Source organism: Pelophylax lessonae (assembly GCF_965119305.1).
Source record: "Pelophylax lessonae genome assembly, chromosome: 4".
In the NCBI taxonomy this organism is placed as follows: Eukaryota; Metazoa; Chordata; class Amphibia; order Anura; family Ranidae; genus Pelophylax; species Pelophylax lessonae.
In genome coordinates, this window is record NC_138771.1 from 542952820 (window position 1) to 542974534 (window position 21715).

Consider the following 21715-nt stretch of genomic DNA (forward strand, 5'->3'; position numbering starts at 1 on the left):
TAACTATATTGGTGTTAATTATTTCATTAGCGTAAGTAGTTTTTTCTGCTCCTTTCACACCTATATATGTCTAGGTGTATATATACAGACATGGGTGTGTATATATACCCCCTATACACATGTTCAGATGTCATGTCTGACTCCAAACATGTGCTCAAAAAGCACTAACAACGCCTGCAGCCAAAAAGAATGCTGGCTGCGGCGAAGCCATATTACAGAAGGGAAAGTGACTTGAGAGAAACTAGCTTTTCTCTATAGCGGTCACCCTGATATGGAAGGGTTTGGTCACCCTGCCATAGCAGTCACTGTCAGTTCACCCTACACTACATTACGGTCACCCTGATATGGAAGGGTTTGGTCATAGCAGTCAGTTAACCCTACACTACATTACGGTCACCCTGACACTTCACACTTTCCCTACAGAAACTAAATTTTTGAAGCTAATTAAAGTGTAAAGGAGCACTCTAACTACACTAGCTATCCCTTTCCTCACACTAATAAATGCTAAATTACACTTTTAAAGTAAAATTAGCAGAACTGCCTCCACTCTCTTCCATGTCCTGTATAACAATGCTAGGAATTTGGCGGGGGCTATCTTATATACTGGGGGGCGTATTCACTAATGATTGGACTATGGACCCCCTAGTCACTCCAATCACATTCCTAGCATTCTTCTGCCCCCTCAATTGGCTTTTGCTAATGGTTCTGGTCCAATCACAGGCTTTTAAAGCCCATTTCCTGAACCATGCATTTTGGTCGGTTCTGGTTGCCGAATTCCGAACTTTTTGGGCAAAAAGTTCTAAATTCGGCCGAACCTCGAACACCCAATGTTCGGGCCGAACCGATGGTCGACCCGAACCGTTCGATCATCCCTAGTCTCTATCAGTTTTGCACATCGAGAGACTGAAATTTTTGCCCATTCCTCCTTGCAAAACAGCTCGAGCTCAGTAAAGTCGGATGGAGAGCATTTGTGAACAGCAGTTTTCAGTTCTTTCCACAGATTCTCGATTGGATTCAGGTCTGGACTTTGACTTGGCCATTCTAACACCTGGATATGTTTATTTGTGAACCATTCCATTGTAGATTTTGCTTTATGTTTTAGATCATTGTCTTGTTGGAATACAGGTCTTTTGCAGACTCCATCAGGTTTTCTTCCAGAATGGTCCTGTATTTGGCTCCATCCATCTTCCCATCAATTTTGACCATCTTCCCTGCTGAAGAAAAGCAGGCCCAATGATGCTGCCACCACCATGTTTAACAGTGGGGATGGTGTGTTCAGGGTGATGAGCTGTGTTGCTTTTACACCAAACATAACGTTTTGCATTTTTGCCAAAAAGTTCAATTTTGGTTTCACCTGACCAGAGCACCTTCTTCCACATGTTTGGTGTGTCTCCCAGGTGGCTTGTGGCAAACTTTAAACAACACTTTTTATAGATATCTTTAAGAAATGGCTTTCTACTTGCCACTCTTCCATAAAGGCCAGATTTGTGCAGTATACGACTGATTGTTGTCCTATGGACAGAGTCTCCCACCTCAGCTGTAGATCTCTGCAGTTCATCCAGAGTGATCATGGGCCTCTTGGCTGCATCTCTGATCAGTCTTCTCCTTGTATGAGCTGAAAGTTTAGAGGGACGGCCAGGTCTTCGTAGGTCTGATACTCCTTCCATTTCAATATTATTGCTTGTACAGTGCTCCTTGGGGTGTTTAAAGCTTGGGAAATCTTTTTGTATCCAAATCCGGCTTTAAACTTCTCCACAACAGTATCTCGGACCTGCCTGGTGTGTTCCTTGTTCTTCATGATGCTCTCTGCGCTTTAAACGGACCTCTGAGACTATCACAGTGCAGTTGCATTTATACGGAGACTTGATTACACACAGGTGGATTCTGTTTATCATCATTAGTTATTTAGGTCAACATTGGATCATTCAGAGATCCTCACTGAACTTCTGGAGAGAGTTTGCTACACTGAAAGTAAAGGGGCTGAATAATTTTGCACGCCCAATTTTTCAGTTTTTTATTTATTAACAAAGTTTGAAATATCCAATAAATTTAGTTCGACTTCATAACTGTGTCCCACTTGTTGATTCTTCACAAATAATTACAGTTTTATATCTTTATGTTTGAAGCCTGAAATGTGGAAAAAGGTCGCAAAGTTCAAGGGGGCCGAATACTTTCGCAAGGCACTGTATATGCATATGGACGGGGTGTTCCAGTAGCAGACCAACCATACTGCAATGTGCACTCTGATGGCAATGACAATGAGAGTGTTCAACACTTATTATTAATGGTTCTCTCTTGTTGGATTAATATGTTGCAAAAGACATTCTTTTTTCATTTATTATTATATTATTTATAATTTTTATTTGCAAATATGGGAATAACATACTGCAAGTACTAGGGGATATTGTACACATCTCTACAGGAATGCACTAATATATATATGCAATTATGACATTTTAATAAGAAATTTATTTTATGACACATTTCAATAGATAGTACATTTATAAATACAAGAATTGTTGAAAGCTTTTTTTTTTTAATTGCATGATTTTGTATATTCTATTATATATTTTTGCTCACATTTCTTTTGCCATGTTTATTTGGAATTTTTCACTCGTGTGTATGAGACTTCGTTCTCAAACATTGCTTCTGGGTCATCTACTATTTCCGCTCATGCATGATAATGTTCAATAGATTTTTTACTGATGACCTTCACACCGACAAATAGAAAATAGTTAGTTTGTAAAGGATACAACACAATTTTTCAATTTTTTCAATTGGTCTTTTTCGTTCATAATATCGATATTGGGTATCACTTGTTGGGCATCAACAAGTAGAAAATTGGCCGATCGTTCGCAGCACAAAAGCTTTCGTATGATTTTCTTATTGTGTATTTCTGCCATTAGGCTTAGGAAGAAATTGTCAGACAATCTAAGCCTTCCACACTCTATTTTCATCAGATAGAAAGTGAGATCAACACAAATGCTAATAAAAACCTGACAGAGATTTTAAACCAGGGGTCTCAAACTGGTGGCCCTCCAGCTGTTGCAGAACTACAATTTTCATGACGCATTGCAAGGCTGACAGTTACAAGCATGACTCCCGTAGGCAGAGGCATGTTGGGACTTGTAGTTCTGCAACAGCTGGATGGCTGCCAGTTTGAAACCCCTGCTTTAAACTTTCCATGCACTATACAAAATAAAGCAAATAAAGGATTTTGGTTAACATTGCATTTTTTAGTATGATTTGTCAAAGCAAGAATCACATCTGCATTATCTTAAAGTGGTTGTAAAGTCTCATTTTTTTAAAAATAATAAACATGTTATATTTACCTCCTTTATGCAGTTGTTTTTGCACAGAGCAGCCCAGATCCTCCTCTTCTCGGGTCCCTTGTTCCTGCTCCTGGCCCCTCCCTCCTATCAAATGCCCCCACAGCTTGCTATGGAGGCACCCGAGCCGAGCTGCAGCTCTGTGTGTCCATTCAGACACAGAATTGCCATTTGGCCCCACCCCCTCTCTCTCCTGATTGGCTCACTGACGTTGATGAGCCAAAAACACTGCGACTGTATCTCAGCCAATCAAGAGGGAGAGTCCCAGGATGGCCAAGGGACTCGTGGACATTGCTGGACAGAAAGGGGGCACAAGTATTTGAGGTGCTGGGGGGGGGGGGGGGGCTGCTACACGCAGAAGGCTTTTTATCTTAATGCATAGAATGCATTAAGTTGAAAAAAAACCTTCCTGCCTTTACAACATCTTTAAAGTATATCTAAAACCAATTTTTTTTTTTTTTTAGTTTTAGGATATAATAGGACATTTAAATCCTCTGTTCTTTTTTCTGCTTGTGTCCACATTTTGAGATTTTTGTTTATATTCTGTCCTGGAGTAGGTAAATCCAAGGAAAACACCTTTACATACAGGGGTTGATTTACTAAAGGCAAATAGGCTGTTAACATTCACCAAGCTAAGAATACTCAATCACATACAAGAGCATTTTTTTAAAAAGTAATATATTTTCCTTAGACATGATTGGAAGGTGGAAGTAAATAGAGCTTCACCTTATTCACTTAGCTAAGCTAAGGGGAACAATCCCTTGTAAAGTAAATAGCCCATTTGCCTTTCTTAAATTAACTGCACCGTTTAATCTAGGAAGAGCTAGGCTCTAATCCTTATTTTATACAGTAGATCATACACTAAAAAGTCCTAGTTTATTAAAACGTAATACTTAAAACTTAATAATAATACACATATTTTAAAAGCTAAATTGATGTAGCTCTTTGTCAATAAATACAACATTAAATGCATTTTATTAACCTTCCTAGCGGTATTCCCGAGTGTGACTCGGGGTTAGATTTTAGTGCCAAAAGCGGTAACCCCGAGTCACACTCGGGGTAGCGCTAAGAAGATCACTGGATGCTGGAGGAGGTTTTACTTACCTTTTCTCCGGGATCCAGCGAAGACTGCGGGCGGTGTGCGGCGGCGGAGCTTCCTCCCGATCGTCTGTGAGCCCCGGCTTCCGTCTCCGGCGACGTGACGTCCGCCGGGGGGTGGAACTGGCGGCAAATTCAAATGTAAAATGCACCAAACACACTGATACCATTCAAAATAAAATAAAATCACATTACATTGCCCCCCAGTGCCCTTTCCTGCAGTTTTACTGTACTTTTTATGTAAATATATGTGTATATATATATATATATATATATATATATATATATATACAGTATATATATATATATATATATATATATATACGTATATATATATATATATATATATATATATATATATATATATATATATATATATATACACATATACATTATATATATATATATATATATATATATATATATATATATATATATATATATATATATATATATATATATATATATATATATATATATATATATTATATATATATATATATATATATATATATATATATATACACGTAATTCTTGTGAATGAGCAGCCCAAACCAACTGTATACATTATATATATATATATATATATATATATATATATATATATATATATGTATATATATATATATATATATATATATATATATATATATATATATATATATATATATATATATATATATATATATATATATAATTAAATTAATAAAAATATATATAATAAATGTATACAGTTGGTTTGGACTGCTCATTCACAAGAATTACATGCAAAATAATGGTACCGCTTTCAGCACCTAAAATCCAAAAGAATCATACCGCCAGGGAGGTTAAAGAATAATTCCAGGCATTGGCATGTTATGCATAGTTACATTGATCTAGTTGGACCCATAATGTAACTATGTACAGTATCTCACAAAGGTGAGTACACCCCTCACATTTTGTAAATATTTTATTATATCTTTTCATGCGACAACACTGTAGAAATGACACTTTGCTACAATGTAAAGTAGGGAGTGTACAGTGTAAATTTGCTGTCCCCTCAAAATAACTCAACACATTCATTTCTAAACCACTGGCAACAAAAGTGAATACAACCCTAAGTGAAAATGTCTAAATTGGGCCCAAAGTGTCAATATTTTGTATGGCCACCATTATTTTCCAGCACTGCCTTAACCCTCTTGGGCATGGAGTTCACCAAAGCTTCATAGGTTGCCACTGGAGTCCTCTTCTACTCCTCCATGACAACACCACAAAGCTGGTGGATGTTAGAGACCTTGCGCTCTTCCACCTTCTGTTTGAGGATGCCCCACAGATGCTCAATAGGGTTTAGATCTAGAGACATGCTTGACATACATCACCTTTACCCTCAGCTTCTTTAGCAAGGTAGTGGTCGTCTTGGAGGTGTGTTTGGGGTCTTTATCATGTTGGAATACTGCCCTGCGGCCCAGTCTCCAAAGGGAGGGGATCATGCTCTGCTTCAGTATGTCACATTACATGTTGGCGTTTATGGATCCCTCAATGAACTGTAGCTCCCTAGTGTCGTCAGCATTCATGCAGCCCCAGACCATGACACTCCCATCACCATGCTTGACTGTAGGCAAGTCATATTTGTCTTTGTACTCCTCACCTGGTTGTCACCACACACACTTGACACCATCTGAACCAAATAGGTTTAACTTGGTCTCATCAGACCACAGGACATTGTTTCAGTATTCCATGTCCTTAGTCTGCTTGTCTTCAACAAACCGTGGGCTTTCTTGTGCATCATCTTTAGAAGAGGCTTCCTTTTTATGCCAATTTAATGCAGTGTGTGGCGTATGGTCTGAGCACTGACAGGCTGACCCCCCACCTCTTCAACCTCTGCAGCAATCCTGGCAGCACTCATATGTATATTTCTCAAAGGCAACCTCTGGATATGATGCTGAGCATGTGCACTCCACTTCTTTGGTTGACCATGGTGAGGCCTGTTCTGAATGGAACCTGCCCTGTTAAACTGCTGTATGGTCTTGGCCACTGTGCTGCAGTTCAGTTTCAGGGTCTTGGTAATCTTCTTATAGCCTAGGCAATCTTTATGTAGAGCAACAATTCCTTTTTTCAGATTCTCAGAGAGTTCTTTGCCATGAGGTGTCATGTTGAACTTCCAGTGACCAGTATGAGAGAGTGAGAGCGAAAAAAAACAAATTTAACATACCTGCTCCCCATTCACACCTGAGACCTTGTAACACTAACAAGTCACATGACACTGGGGAGGGAAAACAGCTAATTGGGCCCCAGACAGACATTTTTACTTAGGGGTGTACTCACTTTTGTTATCAGCGATTTAGACAATAATGGCCATGTGTTGAGTTATTTTGAGGGGACAGCAAGTTTACACTCTTATGCAAGCTGTTCACTGACTACTTTACATTGTACCAAAGAGTCATTTCTTCAGTGTTGTCACATGAAAAGATATAATAAAATATTAGCAAAAATGTGAGGAGGTGTACTCACTTTTGTGAGATACTGTATACGATATACTGGCCGATGCCTCTGGATGCTGAAAATCCCTGAAGTAGACACTGCTACTCCATTGATCTCCACTCGCTTTTGGGTTTCATTCTGAACTCAAGAGGTCAGGAGTACATCACTGCCCTGCATCCCCACCTCATCCAATTAGAGCATGCTTTGCAATCATTCAGGAAATGTAAACTTTCTCTGAATGGCGCCCGTGCCAAGTGGCCGACTTCCAGAGTTCACAATGCATCCGGGTTGGGACCCTGGAGCTAGTGGAGATCACTAGAGTAGCAGTGTCTACTTCAGTGATTTCCAGCTTCCGAGGGCATCAGCTACGTATGATATATACATAGTTACATTGGTCCAAGCGATTGGTTGGGAAGGTAAACAAAGGGTAGAGGTAATAATGCCTGGAGTTTAGCTTTAATCTAGCAGGCTTCAAAAAATAAAAAATAGATCTTTTCAAGCTGGGATGTATTTTTATAGTCAAATTCCATGAAGGTTTGTCATGTTGGACTGGCCTGTATTTTTCATTTGCTGTTTTCTTGGTTTTTTTTGCAATAAGTTTTATTGAAATCCAAAAAAAAAACAAAAAAAAAAGATTTAGGTTTAACAATATTGTATAGGTTTAACATTAGGGTACATGTATCACCTTCTAATGTAATCCTATCTGATTAAAGTTTTTATTGTTTGGTACATAAGTTGCCCGTGGCCTACTTTCCCACCCCTCCTTCCCCCCCCCCCCCTCTTATCCCCTTTCTCTCCCAGCTGCTCTCCCCTCTTCTTTCTCTTTCTTTTCTGCTTTTTGCTATTCTTTCGCTTTCCTATAAGTTCTCTCCGACATTGGTTTTATGATGCAAGATGTTGTGTTATCATTATGTTTTTTCACACTTTTTATGACTGGGTGTGCTTGGCACACACTGAGATGTTCATGCACTCATTGATATTGTTCCATAGCTACTTACCATATTTCATGTCGGATTGTACGGTCTAGGTTCGGTTTTTCTTTGTCTTCTTGAAAAATTTTTCAATAAACAGAAATTAAACAAAAACATTAGGGTACGTGTACAGTTAGGTATATAAAACAAGTGGAATAGTCAATACCCATTCCTGCCACATAGCAATATGCAACAAAGGTTTGATCTGGCAACAGGAGCCTATGACTTTTGACGTGTTAAAAATAGATATATATTTAAAAAATTGAGATTTAAGAAGAAAGAAAACAATAATCATAAGAAACATTAAATTGTAAATATTCAGAAAAATTCAGTTACAGTTATAATCCTTCTGAACATAGTTCACTCATCTTTGCTGTTTTCTTGTGTCTACTTACTAATTCCCCGATCTTCATGTAGTACCTTCTGTTTAAATCTGAAATGTTACAAATTATATTTTACTAAAACCATACAATGTTTTTATATTTAAAATACCCCAGGTTTTAAGGTATAACCTCTTTATTACCAGCAGAAAATGTCAGTAAAGACCATAAACTAAATCTTTAAACCTTAGACCCCACTGTCTAAGCTTTTCAGACACATATTACAGGTGAATTTTAATTAGTTTCTATGTCCTAGACTGAACTGTCAAAAATATTACCTTTTATATAAACATACTTTTATCATATCCCTTGTTAGTGTGGCTTCTACGATGATTAATATACCTTTGAGTTTTGGATCCATTTGTTTGTCTTCCTTAACCAATTCCACTTGGTCATGCATGAAGAATTTTTTTAAACTTCTATACATACACTCCTTATATCCCCTATCTAAGCTAGCCAACAATCAAAACTGTGATAATCACCAATACTTCTGTATGTCAGATAATTCAGTGCAGCACTGTGATTAGAGCCTCATTCCAGGTTTGGTTGAACGTTAAATAATTTGTTCCGACCAAGATGGTCCAAATGAACCTTCATTAACAGATTAACAACTTCAATATATTGCAACAACCAAACAGGTATAAAGTGCTGTCTGTGCTTCCTCCTGAACCTATAAACTACAAATCATTAAAACATATCACTAGAATGATTCCTTAAAATTCTACTCAAAGGAAATTTGTCCACAATAAAGTTCAGCTGTGTGAATCCCGTTTACAAGGCATGCAGATCGTGTGATGACCCTGTGAGGTCTAATTACACTGGGACTGGTTTAGAAAAGTTAGGAAAAAATTGGGCTGTTGATATCCTTTTTTTCCCACAAATAGAGCTTTCTTTCGGTGGTATTTGATCACGTCTACGATTTTTATTTTTTGTGCTATAAACAAAAAAAGAGCAACAATTCTGAAAAAAAAAGAAAACAATAATTTTCACATTCTGCTATTCTGCTTTGTCCCCCCCCCCCCCAAAAAAAAATAAAATAAATCAACATTTTTCATCCTTATAGGCCAATTTGTATTCTGATACATATTTTTGGTAAACAAAAATCGCAATAAGCGTATTTTGATTGGTTTGCGCAAACGTTATCGCGTCTACAAACTAGGGGAAAGATTTGTGTCATTTTTCTTTTTTTTACTAAACACAGTGGCAATCTTCGATTTTTAGCCAGACTGCGACATTGCGGCAGACCGATCGGACATCTAACTGACATTTTTTACACTTTTGGTGGGGGACCAGAGACATTACTACAGTAATCAGTGCTAAAAATATGCACTGTTACTGTAATAGTGACACTGGCAGGGGAGGGGTTAACACAGTTGCAATCAAAGGGTTAAGTGTGAGCCTATGGGAGTGTTTTCTAACTGTATGGGGGAGGGACTTGTTAAATGACCACAGAGACCTTTGATCCTAAATACAAGGACCAAAGTTGCTCTGTGATCATTTCAGAGAGAACAACAGTCAGCTATGTTTACATCAGCTGACCATCCTTCTCTCTCAGTGGGGAGCGATTGTGGGTGCCCGACGGCAATCGTGGCCGCTGACCCTGTGGATCGGCATCTTCGCTGCCTAGTGGAGGCAGGAGTGCACCGCCGGTGGCGCCCGCTCAACCCCATCACCGTTCCTGCGAAACGACGTACCCATACGTCGATTTGCGCAGCCAAGCCAGCCTGCAGCAGTATAGCTGCGGCGGGCAGTCGGCAAACGCTTGGAAAGGGTGGGCTCCCTCCAGGCATAGCTCCCTCTAATCTATCCATTCTAACATTTGCTCCTTCTGGTGAAACTCTGGTAATTTAGAGTTAGGACTGCAGTATATACAGAGGTCCCCTGATGTGGGCTCTATGGCTTATGCATATACAGAGTTTGCAAATGTGTACAAACAAAAGCCTCTGTTTTTAACGTAAACTGTTAGACAGGGCTGATTTGGTTGTTTTGCAGGCTGACTGGTAAGTGTGCTGGGAAATTTCTTGTTTGTTTGTGACACCATAGATATGCCAAAATTATTTGTGCCTTATAGATGACCTTATCAGTAATACTGCTATGTTTTCTGATTGTCATTTATCTAACTTTGGTACCAAATGAATACAAATATGTTTCCTATAGTGTAATTCAAGACGCTGCCCCAAATTACTCCTCCACCCTCCCGCTCCTCTTCTACAGCATGTCCCATCATTTGATTAGTAACATAGCTTTAAAGGTACACTACTTCTGGTCCACATTGTCCTTTAGATAGTGGCCCTGTCCCCCTAAGTGAAGCCAATCTGGTCTGATACTTACCTCTGCCCTCATTCCATTAATCCTAACTGCCTGGAACCTTTTTTCAGCAACTGTCCTTGCTGGGTCCTCTTGATCTTAAGCATGCATATTGCAGGTCAGTTCATTCCTATAATGAGTTCTGTACTCTGCAGAATTGAATGGAATGAATTGAACTAGTGGCACACATGTGCAATATGAAGAAGACCCAACTTTCTAAGACTGTTGGAACCCAGACTGCACAGTGAAGATTGTTGGACTGGGGCAGCGGAAAGTTTCAGAACAGTTGGGCTTCACTCAGGGGGCTGGAGGCATGGCCAAAGGTACAGTTGTCCCTTGCAAGATTGACGACTGCCTCACGAAGAAGTACGGTGGCAGAGCAGCTCTCCTGGGTAGGGGGTCCTGTGATTAGACACAGCACAAGCCAATCAGCAAGTGCCAGTGCATATTTTTGGCACTGATAACTGTATAATAGAGATGGCCTTGCGGTTCAACCGGCGGTCGTTTCGCGGCGATTTTTGCTTGTTCGCAGCCCGCCGATTTTGCAAACATATGGCGTTGTTCGCGGCGGCCATATTAGTTTACATTGGGGAGAACTTTGACCCATGACACAGCCATCAGGTGGAACGGGACAGCCAATTGAAACATTTCAGCACATGGACATACCCCCTACCTTATAAATAGACCTGACCTGGTGGCCATTTCACATTCTGCTTTTTGTCAGTGTAGGGAAAGGTTGGCTGTGTTCCTCAGGGACAGACTGTCAGTGACACAAATCGCTCTCTTAACCTCCCTGGCGGTATGATTTTTTTCGGATTTTAGGTGCTGAAAGCGGTACCATTATTTTGCATGTAATTCTTGAGAATGAGCAGCCCAAACCAACTATTTACATTTTTTTTTTTACTGTGCGTTCTTCTTTATAACATCTTGGGTATGATAAAGTTTGAAACACAAAATTTATAAATTATAATATAATAAAAAACTATAAATAAGTTAAAGTATGTATGTATGTATACATATACATAAAAAGTACAGTAAAACTGCAGGAAAGGGCACTGGGGGGCAATGTAATGTGAATTTATTTTATTTTGAATGGTATCAGTGTGTTTGGTGTGTTTTACATTTGAATTTTCAGCCGGTTCCACCCCCCTGCGAACGTCAAGTCACAGGAGACGGAAGCCGGGGCATGGAGAGGATCGGGAGGAAGATCCGCCGCCGCATACTGCTCACATACATCGCTGGATTCCGGTGACAAGGTAAGTAACCTCTTTTACAGGATCCAGCGATTGCTTCTGGCGGTACCCCGAGTGTGGCTCGGGGTTACCGCTTTTGGCTCTGAAATTTAACCCCCGAGCCACGCTCGGGAATACCGCTAAGAAGGTTAAGGTCATAGACGTGCGCAGCCTATTGCATTAGGGTGTGCACCCCAAAGCTCAAACACATATGTATATATATATAAATATATATATATATGTATATATATATACACACACACACACTATATATATATATATATATATATATATATATATATATATATACATATACACTTGTCAAAAGTATTGGGAAGCCTGCCTTTACACACACATGAACTTTAATGGCGTCCCAGTCTTAGTCCGTAGGGTTCAATATTAAGTTGGCCCACCCTTTGCAGCACCCTATGGGAATGTTTGACCATTCTTCCAGAAGCAAATTAGTGAGGTCAGGCACTGATGTTGGACGAGAAGGCCTGGCTCGCAGTCTTTGCTCTAATTCTTTGCTCTAATTCATCCCAAAGGTGTTCTTTGGCCCCTTAGACTCTTAGGGCGTCAGCATACCAAGACATTTTGGACAATTTCATGCTCCCAATTTTGTGGGATGGCCCCTTCCTGTTCCAACGTGAGTGCGCACCAGTGCACAAAGCAAGGTCCATAAAGACATGGACTGGGTGGTGGAAAATTAACTTCAAGTGCAATAATTTACATTATAATAGTAACTAAAACATATAAAATTAAGTGTAACAATCTAAAAAATAAAAATTCTAAAGTGCTCTACTGGTGTGAACCTTCCAACTAAAAAGTTGCTGCACTTAAGTTAAATTGTATGGCAAATATCTGTAGAGGGGTTCCACCATCCCTGATAAGTTTTGAAAAAGATGTATGCCTTATTTTCCTTTTAATGTGTATTACATGTGAAATTACATGTGAGGCACTAATAGGGACTGATAGGCAGCACTAATGGGCACTTTTTCTCAGCACTGATTGGCACTGATGAGGCTGCACTGATGGACACTGATTGGCAGCACTTATTGGCAGCACTGATGGGTACTGATAGGTGGCACTGATAGGTAGCACTGCTGGGCACTGATTGGCAGCCCTCCTGGCCACTAATAGGCAGCACTGATGGCTACTGATAGGCAGCATTGGTGGGCACTGATGGTTTGCACTGATAGGCAGCACTGATAGGTGTCACTGATGGGCAGTGATGAGGCGGCACTGGTGGGCACTGATAGGTGGCACTGGTGGGCACTGATAGGCGGCACTGGTGGGCACTGATGGGGCGGCACTGGTGGGCAGTGATAGGTGGCACTACTGGGCACTGATAGGTGGCACTGATAGGCAATGTTAGGTGGCACTGATTGCCACTGATGAGGTGGCACTGGTGGGCACTGATAGGCGGCACTGATGGGCACTGGTGGGCACTGGTGAGGTGGCACTACTGGGCACTGATGTGTGGCATTGATAGGCACCACTTATGAACACTAACAGGGGAGAGGGGGAGTTTCACATTCAGCAGATAGTGAGGCTTGCAAGAGCCGCTCAGTGTGTGTGACACTGTCATGTAATGTAACTGCTTGCATGGAGAACCAGCTGTCAAAACTCAGCTTGATGTTGGCTGCTTGAGAACGGGGCGGGGCCACAAAAAGGAAGCGGCCGCCCAGACCCCTTCCCATTGGCTGGTGTTTGATAGCTGTTCGGTCCCGCCCACCCCCAACACCACCGCTGAGTTTTGACAGCTGGTCTTTCTCCCTGCAAGCAGTTACATTACATGACAGTGTCACACACACTGAGCGGCTCTGACAAGCCTCACTATCTGCTGAATGTGAACCTACCTGCAGGCTACACACTACTTGGATGCAGCATTTCACGGCAGCCCCCCAGGCGGAGTACTGTGATAGTGGCGGGGTGCCAGCGAGAGGGGAGACATGACAGCCAACAGCACAGCCACCTCTCCACCGAGTATCTCACTACCCTCATTGCCAAAGGTGGAGATCTTGGGAGACAGCCGGAACTACACAAACAGACACCGGTGATTAGGGTGTGCACACCCCGTGCTCACGCCTATGGTTAAGGTCCACAAAAGTCCTTTTAAGGGCTGGTATTTTGTATAGGTGTACTATCTCTTTTGTCAGTGTAGGGAGAGGTTTGCTGTGTGCACCAGGGACAAATCATCAGTGACACAAATCGCTCTGTTAAGGTCTACAAAAGTCCTTTTAAGGGCTGGTATTTGGTATAGGTGTACTGTCTCATTTTTGTCAGTGTAGAGAGAGGTCTGCTGTGTGCACCAGGGACAGATTTTTCAGTAACACAAATCGCTCTGTTAAGGTCCACAAAAGTCATTTTTAAGGATGGGTATTTGTTATAGGTGTGCAGTGCACTATATAGGGGTGTAATCCACTTATAATATACTTTCTAATATCGAAAGCATATTATAGTGGATTTTTATTGTGCACTGTGCAGAATTGTGACTGGTGTGTTGAGCGTTAATACTACAAACAGTGACAAAAGCACTTTTAAAGTATTATAACTGGTGTGATAGACCAGTGGCCCCCCAATACCACATATTGAAGTGGGGTGTTATGTGAGTATACTTTTATAAGTGTATTTGTGTCCTGCAACAATATTGCCTCTTTTGCTGTGTTAACTCTGCTACACACAGTGCCAAACTCACTGGCCAATTTTTTGTACAACTGGTGTGATAGACCAGTGGCCCCCCAATACCACATATTGAATTGGGGTGTTATTTAACAGTATACTTTTATAAGAGTGTATTTTAGTCCTGCAAAAATGTGGCTTCTTTTTCTGCGTTAACTGTGCTCCACACAGTGATAACAGTTACTGCCCAATTATTTGTAGAACTGGTGTGATAGACCACAGATTGAAGTGGGGTGTTATATACCTTGTTTCACATATACTGCGCTTCTCTAGAGACTTTTGTCACAGGGTAATTTAAGAAAATGACAGGCAGAGGAAGAGGCAGGCCCTTACGCTGGTGTGATAGGGGTAGGGCAGGAGCAGTAGGCCGGAAGCCAAAGTGTGAAGTTTCAGAAGGTGCGTTCGATTACGTCAAAGGATGCACCAGACTTGGTTGAGTGGCTCACTCAGCCTTCCTCTTCTGCACCCTCCTCAACCTCTCTATGTGCACCCTCTTCACTCTCTGCTGTGTGCACCCCCAACAACACCACTACCAACACCACCACCACCATATACCCTCCGCTTGAGTAACTGGAATTATTTTCCGATCCATCACAAGACATTTGCGATGCGCAGCCATTGTTGGCATCGGATCAGCAAGAGGAGGTAGCAACAGCTGCCACTCAGCAGTCTGACGACAGTACCCAGATCAGCCCAAGGAGGTTGGTCCCCACTGTTGCTGCCTACTCCGAGATCTCGAATGTTAGTGGTGGGGAAGGTGACATGAATGATGACGTGTCTATGGACGTCACATGGGTGGCCACAAGATAGGAACAGGAGGGGAAATCAGAGGGAGAGACGGATAAGCAGACAAGGAGGAGAAGCAGGCGGAACTTGCATTGCACATGAGGGACAAAGCAGACTGCAAATGTATCAGGAGCGAGTCATCAACCATGTTCAGTCACATCTGGCGCTCCAAAGAATGCCGGAACATGTCTCAGCAGTGTGGGCTTTTTTTAATGTGTCCGTTGCTGACAACAGTGTTGCCATCTGCAGCCTTTGCAGTCAATATATAAGTCGCGGTAAGCCCAACACTCACCTAGGGATGACCACCTTAAGAAGGCAGCTGAACTCCCATCAACGAGCCCAGTGGGAGCAATGCCGTCAGAACCCACAAAGCCACACGCCAGGCTCTCACCATCCAGCCTCTTCTCCTTCTCCTCTCTCCTCACAATTGTCCTCCACTCCACCTTCCATCATGCCGTCCTCGCGTTGTTCTGGAAAAAGGCAGGCTTCCGTGGCCCAAATGTTGAAGCGTAAAAAAATGATGACGCCGGATAACCCTCTTGCCCAACGTTTGACTGCTGGCTTGTCGGAACTGATAGCCCACCAACTACTGCCATGTCAACTGGTGGACTCAGAGGCCTTTCGGAAATTTGTGGCCATTGGAACACCACAATGGAAGGTCCCAGACAGGAAATATTTCTCGCAGAAGGGTATTCCAGAGCTGTATGGCCATGTTCAGCAGCAAGTGAATGTATCTCTGGCACACAGTGTCGGTGCCAAGATACATCTGACCACAGACACATGGTCTAGCAAACACTGGCAGGGAAGGTATTTCACTTTTACTGCCCACTGGGTGAACCTTCTGATGGCCGTCAAGCATGTAAACCATGGCACCCGTGTAGATTTGGTTTTACCGCCACGGATTGCATGCAGGCCTGCCTCTTCTTCTCCTCCTCCATCCTCCCTCACCTCCTCGGCTGACTCCTCCTTTTCCGCTGCTACTGTCTCTTCCGCTCCGCCGCCCAAGATCCCCAGAACCTATTCCACATGCCAGGTGAGACGTTGCCATGCTGTGCTGCGTCTGTTGTGCCTGGAAGCCAAGAGCCACACTGGTCCTGCACTCCTTTAGCTTTGCGTTCACAGGCAGCTTAGTGGCTGACACTGCACAATTTGACAGTTGATAAAGTGGTGTGTGACAATGGTGCCAATCTGCGCTGAAACAGGGCAAAATAACACACGTGCCATGCATGGCACACGTCCTGAACTTGGTCATGCAGCGATTCTTTGCCAAATACCCTGGGGTCCAGGACGTCTTGCAGCAGGCCAGGAAAATCTCGGGCCATTTCAGAAAATCTTACACAGTCATGGCTCGCCTACTGACATTCAGCGGCGACACAACCTGTCCGTCAGCCGTCTTATTTGTGACTGCCTGATGCGATGGAACTCAACATTGCCTATGCTTGATAGGCTGCTCCAGCAGAAACGTGCGGTTAATGACTACCTATATAAACTCTGCGGCAGGACAGGTTCTGGGGAGCTTGGGTTTTTCACCTCACCAGTGGCTGCTCATGCGGGACACATGCAGACTTCTGTGGCCATTTGATGAGATCATGAAACTGGTCAGTCACAGCCAGGGCGCAATCAGTGACATCGTACCTTACGCCTTCTTTCTGGAGTGTGCATTGCTTCGTGTCATTGATCAAGCCGTCGAGGAGCAGGAGCAGGAAGATGAGGAAGTCGCAATGTTCAATGAATTCCCAGGGGGTGGTACTCCATCTGAGGCAAGTCAACAACAGGAGTCTGAAGAGGAGTCAGAGGAGGATGGTGCCAGGGCAGATGAGGAAAAGCAAGAATAGCATGCTTTAAACCTTTCTGGGATCCCTGGTGTTGTCCGTGGATGGGGGGAGGAGAATGAGGACGAGATTATCCTGGATGATGAGCTGGAGCCAGGCCACTACACCGCGTCCAGTTTAGTGCAAATGGGGGCCTTCATGCTCCAGTATTTTAAGGGGGATCCCCGTATAAAAAGCATAAAGGGCAGTGACCAGTACTGGGTGGCAACGTACTTAGACCCCCGGTACAAACAAAAAATGGCAGAAATAATACCACCATCACAGAGGGCTGTCAGAATTCAGCACTTCCAGGCCTTGCTTCGCGAAATGCTTCATTCTGCTTTTCCGTGCGCTGGCAGAGGAATTTCCACTCACAGAGAAACAATTATGGGTAGCAGTCCTCTGGAACCAGCATCAGGGAACGCCTAGACCGACAGGTGTCCGACTACATCGGGTTAACGGCCGATGTGGACGCTCTGAGGAGTGATGAACCCCTGGACTACTGGGTGGGCAGGCTTGACCTCTGGCCAGAGCTTGCACAATTTGCAATGGAACTGTTGGCTTGCCCCCCCCCATCCAGTGTCCTGTCTGAAAGGACGTTCAGTGCAGCAGGGGGGACTTTGACTGATAAGCGCACTCGCCTAGCTCATGACAGTGTTGACTACCTCACATTTATAAAAATGAATGAGGCATGGATCTCTGAGGAATTCAACACATGTGACCAGTAGACCATATTTCATTTAAATTCCTTATGACAGGCCACAAATATCTGCCAGACCGCTATCCACCCACAATAATTCATAGTCCTTGTCTTCGATAAATACAGAGGCAGAAAAGGCATTTCATGTCCATTGAATGCCTAATTGTTGGGGCCTTTTATGGCCGACACTTACTTATTTATCCTGTGAATGCCTAATGTACCTTCAGCCACAGAATACAACATTCTTAGCTGTCAGGTAAACCCATGTGAGCTAATTTTTGGGGCCTTTTTATAGCCGACACTTACTTATTAATCCTGTGAATGCCTAATGTACCTCCAGCCACAAAATACAACGTTCTTAGCTGTCAGGTAAACCCATGTGGGTTAATTTTTGGGGCCTATACTGGCCGACACTTACTTATTTATCCTGTAAATGCCTAATGTACCTTCAGCCACAGAATACAACGTTCTTAGCTGTCAGGTAAACCCATGTGGGCTCATTTTTGGGACCTTTTATGGCCGACACTTACTTATTTATCCTGTGAATGCCTAATGTACCTTCAGCCACAGAATACAACGTTCTTAGCTGTCAGGTAAACCCATCTGGGCTAATTTTTGGGGCCTTTTATGGTCGACACTTACTTATTTATCCTGTGAATGCCTAATGTACCTTCAGCCACAGAATACAATGTTCTTAGCTGTCAGGTAAACCCATGAGGGCTAATTTTTGGGGCCTATACTGGCCAACACTTACTTCTGTATCCTGTGAATGCCTAATGTACCTTCAGCCGCAGAATACAACATTCTTAGCTGTCAGGTAAACCCATGCGGGCTAAATTTTGGGGCCTATACTGGCCAACACTTACTTCTGTATCCTGTGAATGCCTAATGTACCTTCAGCCACAAAATACTGCCTTCTTAGCTGCCAGGTAAACCCATGTGGGCTAATGTTTAGGGCCTTTTATGGCCGACACTTACTTCTGGATCCTTTCAATGCCTAATGTACCTCCAGCCACAGAATACAACGTTCTTAGCTGTCAGGTAAACGCATGTGGGCTAATATTTGGGGCCTGGAATGGCCGACACTTACTTTTTTATCCTGTGAATGCCTAATTTTTCAGATTGGAATTGAAAATCAATGGGTCTGTAAACGTTCCGCCAAATTGTGGAATGGATGCGGACCCATTTTACAGATGTGTGACTGGACTCTATATGTATTTGACATGTATTTACCGGCTGCTGTCTTTTCTGGCTGATTTAGGGGAAAAAAACATTTTTTTTTTTGCTGTAAAAAAAATAATAACAATTTTTAGGGCAACTTTTCCAATTGCAATACTTCTGTTATGACATTGTCCATGTGGTGGGACTATTTGTGCACAGCTAGTAAGTCTTTTGTGGCTGCAAATATGACCTAAAGGTTTTTAAAGTTTGCCTCCCATTAAAGTCAATGGGGCCCGCCACGAACTTGCGGTTCGTGGACATTTGAGAAAGTTTGCGGCTTACGTTTGCAAACCGCCCCGGCCGATGTTCGTCCATCACTACTGTATAAGTGTCAGATAGTGTCAGATTGTCCACCGAAATATTGCAGTCCCACTATAAGTCACTGATTGCCGCCATTACTAGTATTAAAAAATTATTAAAAATTCTAGTATACATACCATAGTTTTCAGGCGCTAAAACTTTTGTGCAAGCCAATCAATATACGCCAATTGTTTTTTTTTTCCTGAAAACATAAAACAGAATACAGACTGGTCCTAAACTTATGAAGACATTTGATTTTTAGCATTTTTTATTGGATATGTTTTATAGCAGAAAGTAAAAAAAATTGTTTTTATTTTAAATAATGGGGTTTTTGTTTATAGCGCAAAAAAAAGAAAACCCCAGTGGTGATCAAATACCATCAAAGAAAAAAATAGGATACAAATTGAATTTATTTACAGCATTGCATGACCACAAAAATTGTCGGTTAAAGTAACGCAGTGCCACAAAGCAATCGAGTGATGTCATTGACCCAGCATGGCCCAGACTGTGACGTCACATGGGGGGTGGAGTCTACCAATGACATCACCGGCTGACTCTGCCCCTTAGTTATTTAAGAAATGTCAGACGGTGAAGCAGGCAGATGGCAGGAGCCTTCGACTAGACCGGAGTTTTTTTTTCTTTTTTTCTGGTCTGGCTGTGCATGATGGATCTACATCGGAGGGGGGGGGGGGGCATTTTTTTTTTACTTTTTGATAAAGGACTTGTCAAAAACTCATGTTGTGTCTTTACTCACTTTTTAGTGAATGGGTAAGGGTATACTCAATCACATAGGGGACAGCCGGGATCTGGGGCCCCCCTTTGTTAAAGGGAGTTTGCATATTCCAAAAAGCCTTCCACCCATAGACTCCCACAAGGACTGGCCAGGGTTGTAGGGAAGAGGCTCAAATGAGGACAAGAGGCTTTGGGGGGTGGGGCAGAGTCCCCTTTTCCCCTCAAGCACCCCCCATTGTTGAGGGCATGTGGCCTGGTATGGTTCAGGAGGGGGAGCGATTACTTATCCCCCCATTTCCTGGCCTGCTGGGGTACATGCTCGGATAAGAGTCTGGTATGGATTTTGGGGGAATCCCACACTGTTTTCTTTCCAGAATTTTTCATTGCCGGCATTCTTTTATTTACATGTCAGTTGTCATTGGGGAAGCCCACAGGCAGCTGATGACTCATCAGTTGTTAAGGAAGCAGAGGCGGGCTTCCCAACCCACTCCTTAACAACCAGCACTTCTCCACACAAAATTCAAATTGGTCAATCGCTTTTTGACCAATCTGATTTTGAATTGTTCTGAAAATTTGGAATTCATTAGAAAATGAATATATAAAACAATATTAGATAAAATGTGTTCCAATTTCATTTGGAGATTTAAATACATACGAATCTCCAAATAACTAAAAATTTGCCTGAATTTACATTCAAACTCAAACAAATTGCACATGTCTACCTTATACTGTAGGTACATGCCCCCATTCATATAACATACGTTTAAAATCAATAATAATTTTTTAAGTGCTTTTTACCTGTTTTAACTAGCTACTTAGCCCCCTCCTTTCTGTAATGATAAAGAGGCTGCTTTGGAGTTCATTTTTACTGATTTTCGCTGCCTAGATTTCAACACTGTCAGTTCTAACAAACGGTTAAAGATCGCAGGGCCTGTATTCTGCATTGTGTTTTAATGAGGGGAAACTGATTCTTAAGCTGGTGGTCATACACTGTCATTTTCTTGTACAATTTTTCTTTAGAATTTCCAACACCATATAATGTGAGGTTAAACCTAAACACTTTCAATTTGTATGCAACCAGGCAGCCCCTTGCACTAGAAAGTTGAAGGTAAATCTGAAGGAAATTGAGAAAGAAAATCGTATAATGTATGGCCAGGCTTACCCCACACTAGCTCTGAAATTGCTCTGAATAGCTTGCAACTCTGCATATATTCCTGCTCTAAAGAAGCAATAGGGAAGTAAGAAATGTTTTTATAGATTATGTTTTAGGTGTGGTGTGGGAATGGGAGGTAGTGGTGGTTTCCGAAATTTGAATGCAAAAGTGGAATTACATTTTAAAGCAGTATTAAACCCAAAAGCAAACATTTATTAAATTGCAGCTTACCATTTTTTTTTTAGTTTTCTAGTTAGGCTTTCTTCGATTTATTTTAATCTGGTGATCTAGCGAGAAAGTATTTTTTTTTTTTTTTGGAAAATCTTTATCCCGAAAAGAAAAAAACTATTTGCTGGAATTGCTTATAAAGTGTTACCTGGAGTTTGGCTTCAATTTGTTATATCTAAATCTGCTAGTACATCTAAGTGTCGGTTCACACTGATCCGACCTGACTTCGGGCGACTAATGCCGTCCCCCGTGCACCGCGACTTCGGCGCAGCTTGCAACGACTTCACATAATGGAAGTCAATGCAAGTTGCTCCGACTTTGCAAA